This window comes from Aegilops tauschii, chromosome 1 (assembly GCF_002575655.3).
Source record: "Aegilops tauschii subsp. strangulata cultivar AL8/78 chromosome 1, Aet v6.0, whole genome shotgun sequence".
NCBI classification, from domain to species: Eukaryota; Viridiplantae; Streptophyta; class Magnoliopsida; order Poales; family Poaceae; genus Aegilops; species Aegilops tauschii.
In genome coordinates this window covers 420871565-420884282 of record NC_053035.3, presented here as the reverse complement: position 1 = coordinate 420884282, position 12718 = coordinate 420871565, and the positions used below count along the sequence as shown (strand labels likewise).

Sequence of the window (12718 nt, the reverse complement as noted above, 5' to 3'; positions counted from 1 at the left end):
TAGATAACCTTTAAGATCTTCTCACTCACTAGGCAATATTTTAAATTCAGATTTATCTGCGAAGGTGCAAGAGTGGAGCTTCAAACTTGGCAAATCCTACAAACAAAAAAGAGACTCCTCCATTTTTAACTCTTGCCTCTTATCTTTGTATCACGTAGCTACTTGTTCATGCCTTTGATTTAAGCTTTTTTGCTTCTGCCCCCCTGTGATTGCAGATTTATTTTAGCCCAGAGCGTGTTGGTACTTGGTAGTGAGTCGAAATCTGTTAAAATCGGTTGGTTTGCAATCTATCTCTATGCGGTTCAATTTGTTATCTGTACTCTTATCCTGTCGACTGCATGACATATTTAGGAAGTTTGGGCTTATGGGCAAATCTCTGTACAGTGAGTCAGGTCAGTGTTCTATTAACGGTTTGTTTGGTTTAGTTGTGTTCCTCGATCTGGAATGTGGAGAGCCCTGTGGTGTTGTATGTTGAAGGGGCTCTGAGCAGGTCAGGTTTGAATGGCTATCGCCCGTGTGATCTTCTGGTTCTCATCACGTGTTTCTTCATCATCAGCTAATATGAGGTGGATTAGAGAAGTCCTGGTGGATTCTTATTGTAGCAGCTGATCGCGCTTTTGGTGTGTGTTTGTGCTCCTTTGCTTGCAGCAGATGCAGGAGTGTAGTAGTTCTGCACAGATGAATCATAGGGTGGAGAGTTGGTATCTGTTCGTCATTTTGATTGATTGGATATGAAGCTTTGTATCTCTTACCAACCTGGAACCTGTGATCTGCGTTTCGATAATATATATTCCGTCCCAATTCAATTTATTTGGTTTGCACAATAAAATTTAGCCCTTGGTAGTTCTGATCTGTATTCGTTTGTGGTTTTCCAGAAATTGGGGTTAATTGGTGGAGGTTTAGTTTCTGATAATCATTTTGATTGATTGGATAATGAAGCTTTGGAACCTGGAACTTGTGATTAGCGTTTGGATAATGAATTCCGTCCCCATTCAATTTATTTGGTCTGCACAGTACAATTTAGTCCTGGCAGTTCTGATCTGTATTCGTTTGTGGTTTTTCAGAAATTGGGCTTAGTAAGGTTTAGCAGGAGCAACCTATCTTCTTGCTGATCTTCATTTGGATGATTATGAACCCCTCTATTTAATTCCTTCTCAATTCAATTTTAGTCTCTGACAATTCTGATTTAGATCTGTTGCTGGTTGTCCAGAAAATGGGATTATATGGCTCAGCGGGAGCGAACTATCTTCTTGCTGACCTGCGCTTGGATGATCATTACTCTCTCTGTTTAATTTCTTCTCCATAGCCCAATTAGTTGCCCGACAATTCTGATATAGAATTTTTGCTGGTTCTCCAGAAATTGGAATTATATGGCTTAGCGGGTGGTCCTATTTTTTCGGCATGGCGGTTCTTTCTGTGGCCCAACATATCCGACCTTTTATCCTCCCTTGATAATTGAACTTTCGAAATGTTAGTTTCTTTGCCTTGGTTGGTAATTCTCAGCTCTTGCAGATGCTGACTTGGGAGCGAAATAATTGGAACCAGTGTTGTCTACCTGACTTTCCGGCCGAGACAGGCTTACTTACCCTTTACCTCAACATTTGATGCGACAGGCTTACTTACCCTTTGCCTCAACATTTGATGCATGCTTTAGCTGAGCCTAGTTTTCCTCTTATAACTTATAGAAAGGTATCTTCCTCGTTGCAGGTTGTAGTTGATGAACTCGTCCAACCTGATGCCGACTTGAATCTGTTTGCAGTTCTTCTAAATCTACTATTTTCTCAATTCATCAGAACTTAGACAGCCTTTAAAATTATCTTACCAGACAATATTTTGAATTCAGATTTATCTTCCAAGGTTCAACCATGAAGATTCAAACTATTGGAACATCCTATAATGAAAAAGACTGCTCCAGTTTTAACTCGCCTCTTATTTTCGTTTCACGTAGCTACTTGTTCATGTCTTTGATTTAGGTTTTTCCTTCTGCCCTCCCTTTGGTTGCAGATTAAGCCCAAACCATGCTGATAGTGAGTCGGAATCTGTTAAAATCGTTTGGTTTGCGATCTCGCTCTCTGTGGATTTTGATTTGTTGTTTGTAATCTTGATCCCTGTGCTCGTCTTCTGCGCGTATCAGTTGCAGGATATATTTAGGAAGTCTGGGCCTATGGCAGGATATATTTGGATATGCCGGTGGCTCTCCAGAAATTGGAATAATATGGCTTAGAAGGCAGTCTTATTTTGCCTCGGCATGGCGGTTCCTTCTGTGGCTAAAACTTTTTCAACCTTTTTTACTCTATAATTGAACTCTCTAGACATTAGGTTTTCTTTGCCTTAGTAATTATCAGCACTTACAGATACTGACTTGGAAAGGATATAACTGCAGTTTGGAACCGGCGTTGTTGTCCTCCATCATCCATACCTCCTTAGACAGGCTTTACTTGTTCCCACTCATCGTTTCGTCCATGCTTTAGCTATTTATAAGCAGCATTTCCCCTAACAATTTTTTTTATAGAAAAGGTCTCTTGCTCGCGGCAGGTTGTAGTTGACGAACTCCTGTCCAGCCTGATGATGAATCTGTCTATTGATCTTCTAAATCTACTAGTATCGTTTCAATTCATTGTAACTTACATAACCTATAAATTATCTTACTAGACATTTTAAATACAGATTCATATGCAGCTCGAATATGAGGATAATCCAGAGCTTTCAACTAATGGCACATCATACAGCCGAAAAAGACTCTTACCTTCCCATTTTCTTTATTTCATTTAGTTACTTGGCCATCTCTTAGGTTTGTGCCCCTGACCTTCCTATGGTTGCAGATTTTTCTTTAGCCCAGGCCATGTGGGCAATGACTAGTTCTCCATGGTTGTTATCTGTACTCTTGATCCCTGTGTTCTCTTGGTCTTCTGCGTCTGTGGGTTGGTAAGATATAATAGTCAGGAGTTTGGACCCAAACCTTTGTTCTGTACATGGAGTCAGGTCAGTGTCTCGTAGATGGTCTGTTTGTTTCGTTTGTTATCGCCTCCTCTACAATTTGGCTTGCAGGACTGAATCTTGATCTGGTCTGGAAATGATGTTCCATGTGGTGTGTGAACGTATGGTGAAGGGGACTCGAGGCAGGTCAGTTTCCCATGTTTGGTCACATTGGTTTACTGGATTCCTCATCTGTGCTTGGTGATGTCAGATTTGAGTGGTTATACCTTGAGTTCTTCGATTTATCTTTGTCTGATGGCTGTTTGGGAGCTTTGTTCTGGATGGGTCTTCTTCAACCACAAAAGCTTACACCTGGATTCCATGCTTGTTTCAACTGATTTCCCAGATTTTATTATGGTCTGACTTTCCTTGAAGAAACTTCAAGTATGCTGATTATATTTGGGCCGTTCATTGATTTGCATTGTTGGAGGTTTTATTGCAAAATTGTATAGTTGGATAATCAATTAGTGCAGGGCCTTGGTGAAGCAAATGGACCCCCTTGATGGTTTTGACTTCTGATTAGTGATCCTGAAGCATGATGGTTTTTGTGGTAGTTTTCAGTTTGAACTCGCATTCAGTGGCCTCATATCTTTGGTGCAGCTTGGAGCTGGTAGTGTGCACGTCTGTTTCTTTCAACTGTCCTGAATCATCTTACTTGGTTTCTGTTGTGCCACCTTACTGGTTACGGTATCTTCTTCAACTTGCATGTGGTTTGGATGGAATGATCTCATCTTTTGCTCGAATCAAGAAAATGCTAGAAGTCTCAAACCAGGGTCCAGAATGGAAATATCAGTTCGTACTCGGTTTGTATAGCAGATTATCAAAGTTTGATTTGGCTATTAATTACCTGGTTACCATACTATTCTACATACTCTTGTTCATGATTGCACGTGGTTTGTTTATATACGTTATTTAGGTTCATCTTATGACACAAATCAAAATTTAGTGTGCACATAATTTTTAACTGAAAGATCCCACCCTCGCATTTGTGTTGGTTTAACAGTAGTGGCCTCCTGTAGTTTGGTAATATTGATGACTTGATATGCAGAATGATGTTAGGAGTTGTTGCTATTGCCTATATATATATATACTATAAAACAATGGAGAGTTGAAGGTTCTGAACTGGAGGCTTGAACAAATATTTTGCCCTGAACACTCCACTCATGTCCACTGAATATGATTCTGGTTTGTTGGTATGGAGTTGATTTTCAGAAGTGATCTTATTCTCATTGGTGCTTCTCCTGTTTACTTTCAACATACGGCAGTTTGTTTTCGTACTTCATTCATCCTGGATTTAAAGATACAAAGCGCTCACACATCTCTACGGTCTTCCAATGGCTGATTTGATCTCTTTACAGCAAACTGCTAATTTGATCTGGATTATGGAATCTTCCATTACATATTCTTATTAAATATATAATTTCATAGTGTTTACACATCTGACAGTCCTCTAATGGCTAATTTGACCTTCTTTTCGGCCGAACTGCTAATTTGATATGGATTATGGAATCTTCAATTACGTAAATCTATAATTTCACAGCGCTCACACATCTGACAGTCCTCTAATGGCTAATTGACATTTTTTTTCTGGCGAACTGCTAATTTGATCTGGATTCTGAATCTTGAACCACATATTCTCTTTAATTACATATTCGTAGTTTTTGGAAACTTCCTAGTTTTAATTTAGTTGGCAACTAGCAGAAGTACTAATTTGATGATTCCTGTCGATTGCTTAGACAAACCCATTCTGTTTCATACTACATAATAAATCCTATATAGATTAAGACACGAAAGTATCTGTTCACACATCTTACGGTCCTCTGACCCTGTATAAACTACGAAAGCTTTCTCAGTGCAAAGATTTGAATCTCGCTCATCCCACTAGATAAATTAGTTACTCCCATTCAGGTTCTGGAATTTATGGCATTCTTTGTTTGCGCCCCATGTCAGTCTTATGATGTTGTGAAAACGTTGCGTGAATACTTATTGCCAATCGTGTGTCGTACCAATGCTGCCTTTGGTTGATTGCGTGGCTTGTATGCTTAGCTGACTAAAATTGTTTGTAGTGTGTGTTGTTTCTTGTGTAAGTAGGAGTAGTTTAACACTGCCTTTGCCGGTCCCAAGCCCGGATGAGAAAATGTGGAGGGGACTGCAATTAGCTCCTCTGTATCATTTGCATTAGAACTGTCATGGTCTCCTAATATTTTACATTGAGTAGCAGTAAATGAAGTGAGTAAGTTGCAGACTGTCTGGTCACACAATGTGGTGGCAAGCTTTGGAATGCACCCTTTGCTATGAAGAATCTGGGCAAGTGTAATTTGTAGTCAGTCAGACTCCTCCAGGAATTTGCTGATTACTAGCTGTACAAGGTCAGTGTGTTTTACTTACGTTCCTAGAGGGAAGTGAGTGTATAGGAAGCTTTGAATGAGAGGCCTCATGTACCACACAATTGTCTAGAAAAGATGTAGTTCAATTGTTGTGGGTAAACTGCTTCCCTAGAAAATGCTGTGGTATTGTAGCAGATGCAAGCAAGTGGGGATGGTTCACAGAGTTCCCTGATTGTTTCAGTTACAGTAAACTAGTACTAGGTACGTTTACATTACTAGTTGTCCTTGAGTCAGAGTTGTGATTGTCGTTTCACAATCTGATTTCCGCCCATAAGAAAGTCTGAGATGCAGATATCCATGGTTCATTTTCATAGTAGAAATTCAAGTCCAACGAAACTGAAGAAGCTTCAACCACTGCAATCCCCTCTGGAGACGTCCTTCATCACCTCGTGTGTAGAGGTTCATGCCCTTGTTTCTTTCAGTTAGACACACCGGCAGTCAAGCTTTGCGCACCACTGTAGATGTTGCTGCAGTTTCGGCTGTATACAAATTTTCAACCGCAGAGTCTGTCTCGTCTCGTAATTTCATCGCGCTGTATCTCAAATCTTATCAGCGCAGATGTTGAATCACTGGCGAGTAGAATGTCCGCAGTTGTTTGTCGAGTGGGTGCTGATGTCCTGGAACTTTGGATTATTCGGCATAAGTGACTCTAACCGTTGTGGTGTTCAAACTGTTTTCCTTTCTAAAGCATAGGGTTTGCTCTTTTGAATAAAGCATAGGGCTTTATTACGAAATAGTAAGATGCCTGTGCCGTTGCACGGTGCACGGAACACCAAAATGCATGAATACAGGAGTAACAAATATCGATAGGCTTTTTTGGATGTTCATCCTGCTCATGGCATCCCGGTGAATAGTAAATACAGATAAAATAGCAAACAAAAAAAACTTCTGCAAACAAACTTTTTCGAGTGTTCAACCTGCAGGCAAAACTTCATGAAGAAATAATACTCGTGGTGCTTTGAAAAAAATGCTCAAAAAACTTTTAAAATATATCAATTTTGTTTATTTTTCACGAAATGTTGCACATAACTAGAACAGTCCAACATGTTTGTTGCACAACTTTAAGTCTTGTTTGAATTTTATTGACATATTTGAGCTCAGGAGCCAGGTTCATGTGTCATCTTTCTTCCGCTATAGCCACTTCCCTTTCTTATACGTCTCCGATTCCACCGCTATAAGAAAATAAGACTTTCCTTATAAATAAAGACTTTCCTTATAAAAAAAGACACTGCGTTTAATCAGACTAGTCATTCACCATAGGATGAGAAGCATGATGACCGTCGGATTCGCCAGTACAGCCTCACGCGTGGTGCCATGGTGTGTTGTACTGTTTCCTTAAAAAGTGCGCCTGTTAGTTACTCCCTCCGCTCCTAAATATAAGTCTTTGGAGAAATTTCATTATGGACCACATACGGAGTAAAATGAGTGAACCTATACTCTAAAATGCATCTACATACATCCGTATGTGGTCCATAGTGAAATGTCTACAAAGACTTATATTTAGGAACGGAGGGAGTAGTTTGCATGCGTGATTCCATACTAATTGCAATTAATTTGTTTCCTAACATCTTCTCCTAATCAGGGCATATCAAATTGACTAGGTGCCGTGATAGGTTTATTTTTCTTAGTTTCTTTTCTAATTATATTGAAATCTCCCCCTACCAAACAAGGAATAGGGTTATGATGATATAACCTAGCCAACTTAGCTAGGAAGCCAACCTTTCTTTCAGTTTGAGCATCTCCATATACAGCTGCCAAATTCCAATGAAATTTAGCTTTTTTTAATCAAAAACCTAAACCCTGAGGAAGTAGACCCATGTTCAATGTGCAATACATCAAAATAGTCTTTATTAATGCACACCAATACCCCCCAGATAGGCCTCTGGGTGGGTTCTAGTGCCAATCAAAGTTTCTCCCACTTCAAAAGTTGTGTAACTCATATTTAGTAAAATGTTGCTTGATAGTTTACAAAATCCCCACAAAGTCTAATTTATTTTCAATAATCATCTCCCTAACATATCTCTTTTGGGGGTCTTTTCCCAAATCCCTAGATTCTAAAAAAAGACCTTTCATTATGTCTCTATTATCAATGTAAATCAAAAAACAAAGAGTACTAAAGAGTCTAGGAGGATCTTTTCCTTCTTCCTCTTTTTTTAAGACCCCAACAACAACAGAGTGCTTCACACCATTAAGAACTGGTGAGCATTCTCTGTTTATTTTACTTCCTAAGAAAATTCCTCTCAAATTTTCAAATTGATCTTGTACTAATTTAGCAACAGAATGTTCCATATCAAAGCATAACTCTTCAATAGAGGCACCTCCAGTGTCAATATGCACTGGTGTACCAGGAACTTCATCATATTTTCTTGCCCGATTAGCTATATTATGCAAGTAAAACTCTTTCCTAGCTATCTCCAGTTCCTGAATGACTTCAGTATTTCTATGAACCATCTCAATAGAACATCCCAGATCAATACCAAACAAAGAAGTCATATGTAGCAAGGAAGGATTGGAAGCAGAAGGACCAGTATTCTTACCATAATTGCCTCTTTCCTCGTCTCTAATCTTAGCCAAATCTTCCACTTTCTGATCTTCTTTTCTGTTATACCTCAAGCTCCTTCTAAGCTCCTCATCTTTGTCTTCCTCAGTCTCTTCATCTCCTCTCTCACCATGGATAGCAGCCATATCTTCCCACCAAAGTTCTCCACCGATTCCTGGCTGGCATTATAATTAGTGGGTTCAATGTATTTCCCAGACTTAGAACTAATCTTCTTTCCATCTTCATCTCTTTCCATTTCCTAAAACTTCATGTTAGCCAACTCCAACTCATATTGGTCTCTATTAGCAACCTCCTGAATCAACTGGTGCACAACTGCTTATTCCTGAGCAAATTCAGTTTCAAGCCTCTTCTTGTCAGCTTCTAATTTAGCTATTTTCTTCTCTTCTTTAGCCCACAGAGCATTCTATCTCATTTTCTCTTCTTCCAAAGTTTGATTTTTCTTAAACATGATATCCTTTTTTTTTGCATTTTACCCCTATCAGCTGCCATTTCCTTGATCATAGCCCCCATAGAGTTCTCAATGGAGCATTTCAACACTTCATTTCTTTTATTGGTCTCCTTTATATGGACTAGAGATAGGGTCCCTAAAGACACATTGTTCCTATTATTGTCTTCCTTTCTAGCTCTCTTTCTGACCTCATCAACATTGGTTCTATCTTCTAAATCAGTATTAGCAATTTCTTTCCTTTTGCCTTCGTTATACCATCCCATCTCAACAACCGAGTCTAGCTCAGACTCAATCTTGAACATCAGCAAGTCATGTGAAGTGATCTCCACATGTGGAGGGATTTTTCCCACATTTAGCTGTTATCTTTTCCTGATTGATAATATCCATATATATTCTCAGAACAGGGCCTACAACTGCAATCAGGTATACCCGCCCAAATCTTACCCAAGCAGCATGTAACTTTCCCACAGCTTTATGATCCAAAGTCCAGTCACTTTAATTACTACCCCAGTATCCAGCAAACTAAAGTCATTGAATTTAGCAAGCTTCACAAGCTTGGCTTTGTTGGGGAATCTCATCATATAACAATTCTGCTCATATTCCCTCACTCTTCATTGCCACCCTCAGTTAAACATTTCGCTAAAGGCCTCTACTAAGTCTATTATTGTGCCTATGTCCCAAACTAGCTTCATCTCCACTAATTTGTGAAGTAGAAACCAAATACTTGAAAATACCAACTTCCATACATGCACTAGAAGACGACAATCCCTCTCTGTCATCGTCAGAGCCTACTCCGGCCGACAACTAGAAATGATTGCCGGCTGGAGAGACCCCTACTGTGCCAGGGAGAGGGCTTCGAGTCTTGCAGAGCGGCAGGGAAGGCGAGGGGAGCGGCGTGGAAGCGCCACCGCTCCCTTCACCTTCTTCTTCCTTGGGGGATCCTTCTCGTTGTTAATGATCTCAATGGGCATCGCTTGCGTGCCCGGAGTAGGGAGCCCCATCACCACCTCCATAGGCACTGCTGGCTATTGGTCTTGCATGTATCGAAGCGACCAGAACACCCGCCACTTGAATCTCTTCCCCGGATCTGCTGACTCCTCCAACATGGCCCATAGGAGAACTGCAATCGCCAAATGGGCCTAGAAATCTTCGACGCCCTGACATAATCGTGCACTAATCATACACGCAAAGCAAATGCGCATGATCAAGATCAGAGACTCACAGGAAGATATCATAACACAACTCTATACAAAAATTAAAGTCATAGAAGCTTTATATTACAAGCCAGGGGCCTCGAGGGCTCGAATACATAACTCGAACACAGAAGAGTCAGCGGAAGCAACAATATCTGAGTACAGAAATAAGTAAACAAGTCTGCCTTAAGAAGGCTAGCAATCTCATCTGGATCAAAAGGCGTAGGCCTCCTGCCTGGTGCTACTTATTGAGTTTGCGTTGGTTTTTCCCTTGAAGAGGAAAGGGTGATGCAGCAAATTAGAGATAAGTATATCCCTCAGTTTGAGAACCAAGGTATCAATCCAGTAGGAGACAACGCACAAATCACCGAATACCTGCACAAACAATCAAACAACTTCCACCCAACGCGATAAAGGGGTTGCCAATCCCTTCACGGTTACTAGCAAAAGTGAGATCTGATAGAGATAGATAAATGATAAAGTAAATATTTTTGGTATTTTTGGTTTATAGATCGGAAAGTAAAAGATTGCAAAATAGTAGATCAGAAACTTATATGATGGAAAATAGACCCGGGGCCATAGGTTTCACTAGTGGCTTCTCTCAAGATAGCAAATAATAATTACTGCCGAGCAATTGATAGAAAAGCGCAAAGTTATGACGATATCTAAGGCAGTGATCATGAATATAGGCATCACGTCCATGTCGAGTAGACCAAAACAATTCTGCATCTACTACTATTACTCCACACATCGACCGACTCCTGCCTGCACTACAAAAAAAAGACACATCCGTGACATTTTGGGCCGAACGAATTTTTTTCTGTCGTACATATGACACTTCTATGACGATAATTGTGACAAAACCCGGTATCATCATAGATGTCGTGGGCTCCTACTTCTATGACAAAAAATCATGGCAGAAAATGGACTTTTCGTCCTGGGCGGGCCGGAGACGCAGCTGCATGACATTCTTTGGGCCGTCCATGACAGAAAAAACCGTGGTAGAAGCGAGGGCGAGGAAAATTTCAGGGAGTTCCAGGTTATGGTGGGAGGTCGGGGGCCGAGCGATGCGCGTTTCTCTCGTACACGTACGCGTGTGTGTGCGAGGCGTTGGCTCTAACTGAACCCGAGCGAGGCATTGGGCTCTAACTGAACTCGAGCGATTGCACTGCAGGCTACGCGTTACTGAACCCGAGCGATCGATCGATGGCTGTTAACTGAACCCGATCGAGCGATTCCTTCGCTACTGCTGCTAACTGAAGCCGATCGATGCTGCCTCTAGGATGAACAGTGAGCGTTGCGGGGGGGGGGGGGGTTGGATGAACAGTGAGCGGTGGCGTTGCCTCTGGATGAACAGGACCCCGTGGTGTGGTGGAGGGCTGGATGAACAGTAGACGGCGGAGGGGTGCCCGTGGAGGGGTGGTTGAACAGGACCCCGTGGTGTGGAGGGCTGGATGAACAGTAGACGGTGGAGGGGTGCCCGTGGAGGGGTGGTTGAACAGTAGCCGGTGGAGTAGCGCGCGGTGGAGGCTGGATGAACAGGAGCCCGTGGAGGCTGGAGGAGGTCGACGGTGGAGATAAACAGTATCCCGTGGAGTCCCGTTTTGCGGTACGCCACACCCCTCCCGATGAACAAGACCCCCGTTTCAACCGTAGGAGGTCCGTTTCGTCCGTTTTGCGGTACGCCACACCCCTCCCGATCAACAGGACCCCCGTTTCGACCGTATGAGGTCCGTTTCGTCTGTTTTGCGGTACGCCACACCCCTCCCGATCAACAGGACCCCCGTTTCGACCGTAGGAGGTCCGTTTCCTTCGTTTTGCGGTACGCCACACCCCTCCCGATCAACAGGACCCCGTTCCGAACGTAGGAGGTCCGTTTCCTTTGTTGTGCGGTACGCCAGGCCTCGTTTCCATCGCCTGTTCTGTCCAAGCCCTCCCGATGAACACGACCACGCATTCCGTTCCGACCCAGCCGGTTGGCTCCTACGCGTTCCGTTGCCTCCCGATGAACACGACGCATTTCGTTGCCTCCCCATGAACACAACGCATTCTGTTGCCTCCCCATGAACACGACGCATTCCGTTGCCTCCCCATGAACACGACGACGACGCTGTTTCTCCGTTCCGACCCAGCCATGTCAACGAGCCCTCGCCGTACGTATGCGCAAGTAGGCGTTCAAGACCCCGCCCGTATGTACACATACGTGGCCGTATTTTCTTTCTTGCACCCTGGTCGCTGTACGTACGTGTACATGCTACGTGCGCGCCTCTACTACGACACGTGCGCGCCTCTACATCCACCACTATATATGTACGTACACGTTCGCGACCAGAATGACAATGCTACGTACGCTTCGACCAGGTGGGTCCCGACTGTCAGGCACTTCCTTGCGTGCGAAGATGTAGCTGGTGGGTCCCAGCAGTTAGGGGGGCGAATCGTTTTGTTTTTTTTTGCCCGGACGCACTTCCTTGCGTGCGAAGGTGTAGCTGGTGGGTCCCAGCAGTCAGGGGGGAAACTTTTTTTTCGCGAAACGGTGGCCCGTCCGGTGGGTCCCCGCTGTCAGGTGGAGGAATAATTATTTTACGCGTAATAAGGAGGCACTTCCTTGCTGCGGCCGTGGACCCAGCTATTAGCGTCTCCACGCACAGTACTTTTCCGATGGAAGTCGGTCGTTGACCACATTGACCACGCCGCGCCGAGAGCACCACGGCGGTGGACGACGGCGAGACCTAGGAAGGGGACGACACGGAGGCAGGGAAGACTCGACAGTTGTTTCCCACACGGAGGGGAGTATGACTGTACGAGGGTTTACTGATTCGTCTGCCGTCGCCGGAGAATAACAGCAGGTGTGGGTGAGTAGAGGGATGGCTAGGCCAGCGATGGGAGTACGGTGGGGCGGTGAGGCCTGCGCGGCAGCACAGCCGGCCACGGGAAGGAGGGAGCAGGCAGTCCCGCCGGCGCTTGTTTGAGTGGCTGGAGCAGGAAGAGCAGAGATTGAAGAAGCACGACGGCCGTTGGATGGACATCCAACAGTCAGTGCTTGTGCGTCAACCTTTTTTGAGGAAGGCCTCAAATCTGTGGAAAACAACATACAACCCATCTGCCATTATTTCTAATAATTTACAGCCCATTTGCTAATTCTTAAGGTTTTTTT

The 12718-nt window shown here is 43.2% G+C and overlaps 1 long non-coding RNA gene across 1 annotated transcript; it reads left to right on the top strand.

Moving 5' to 3' along the window:
* Positions 1-3453: 3453 nt before the first annotated feature.
* On the top strand, positions 3454-5526 carry LOC120964244 (uncharacterized). Its single transcript, XR_006663515.2, has 2 exons — positions 3454-3586; positions 3725-5526. It is a non-coding gene; the product is annotated as an uncharacterized lncRNA (long non-coding RNA).
* Positions 5527-12718: the final 7192 nt, after the last annotated feature.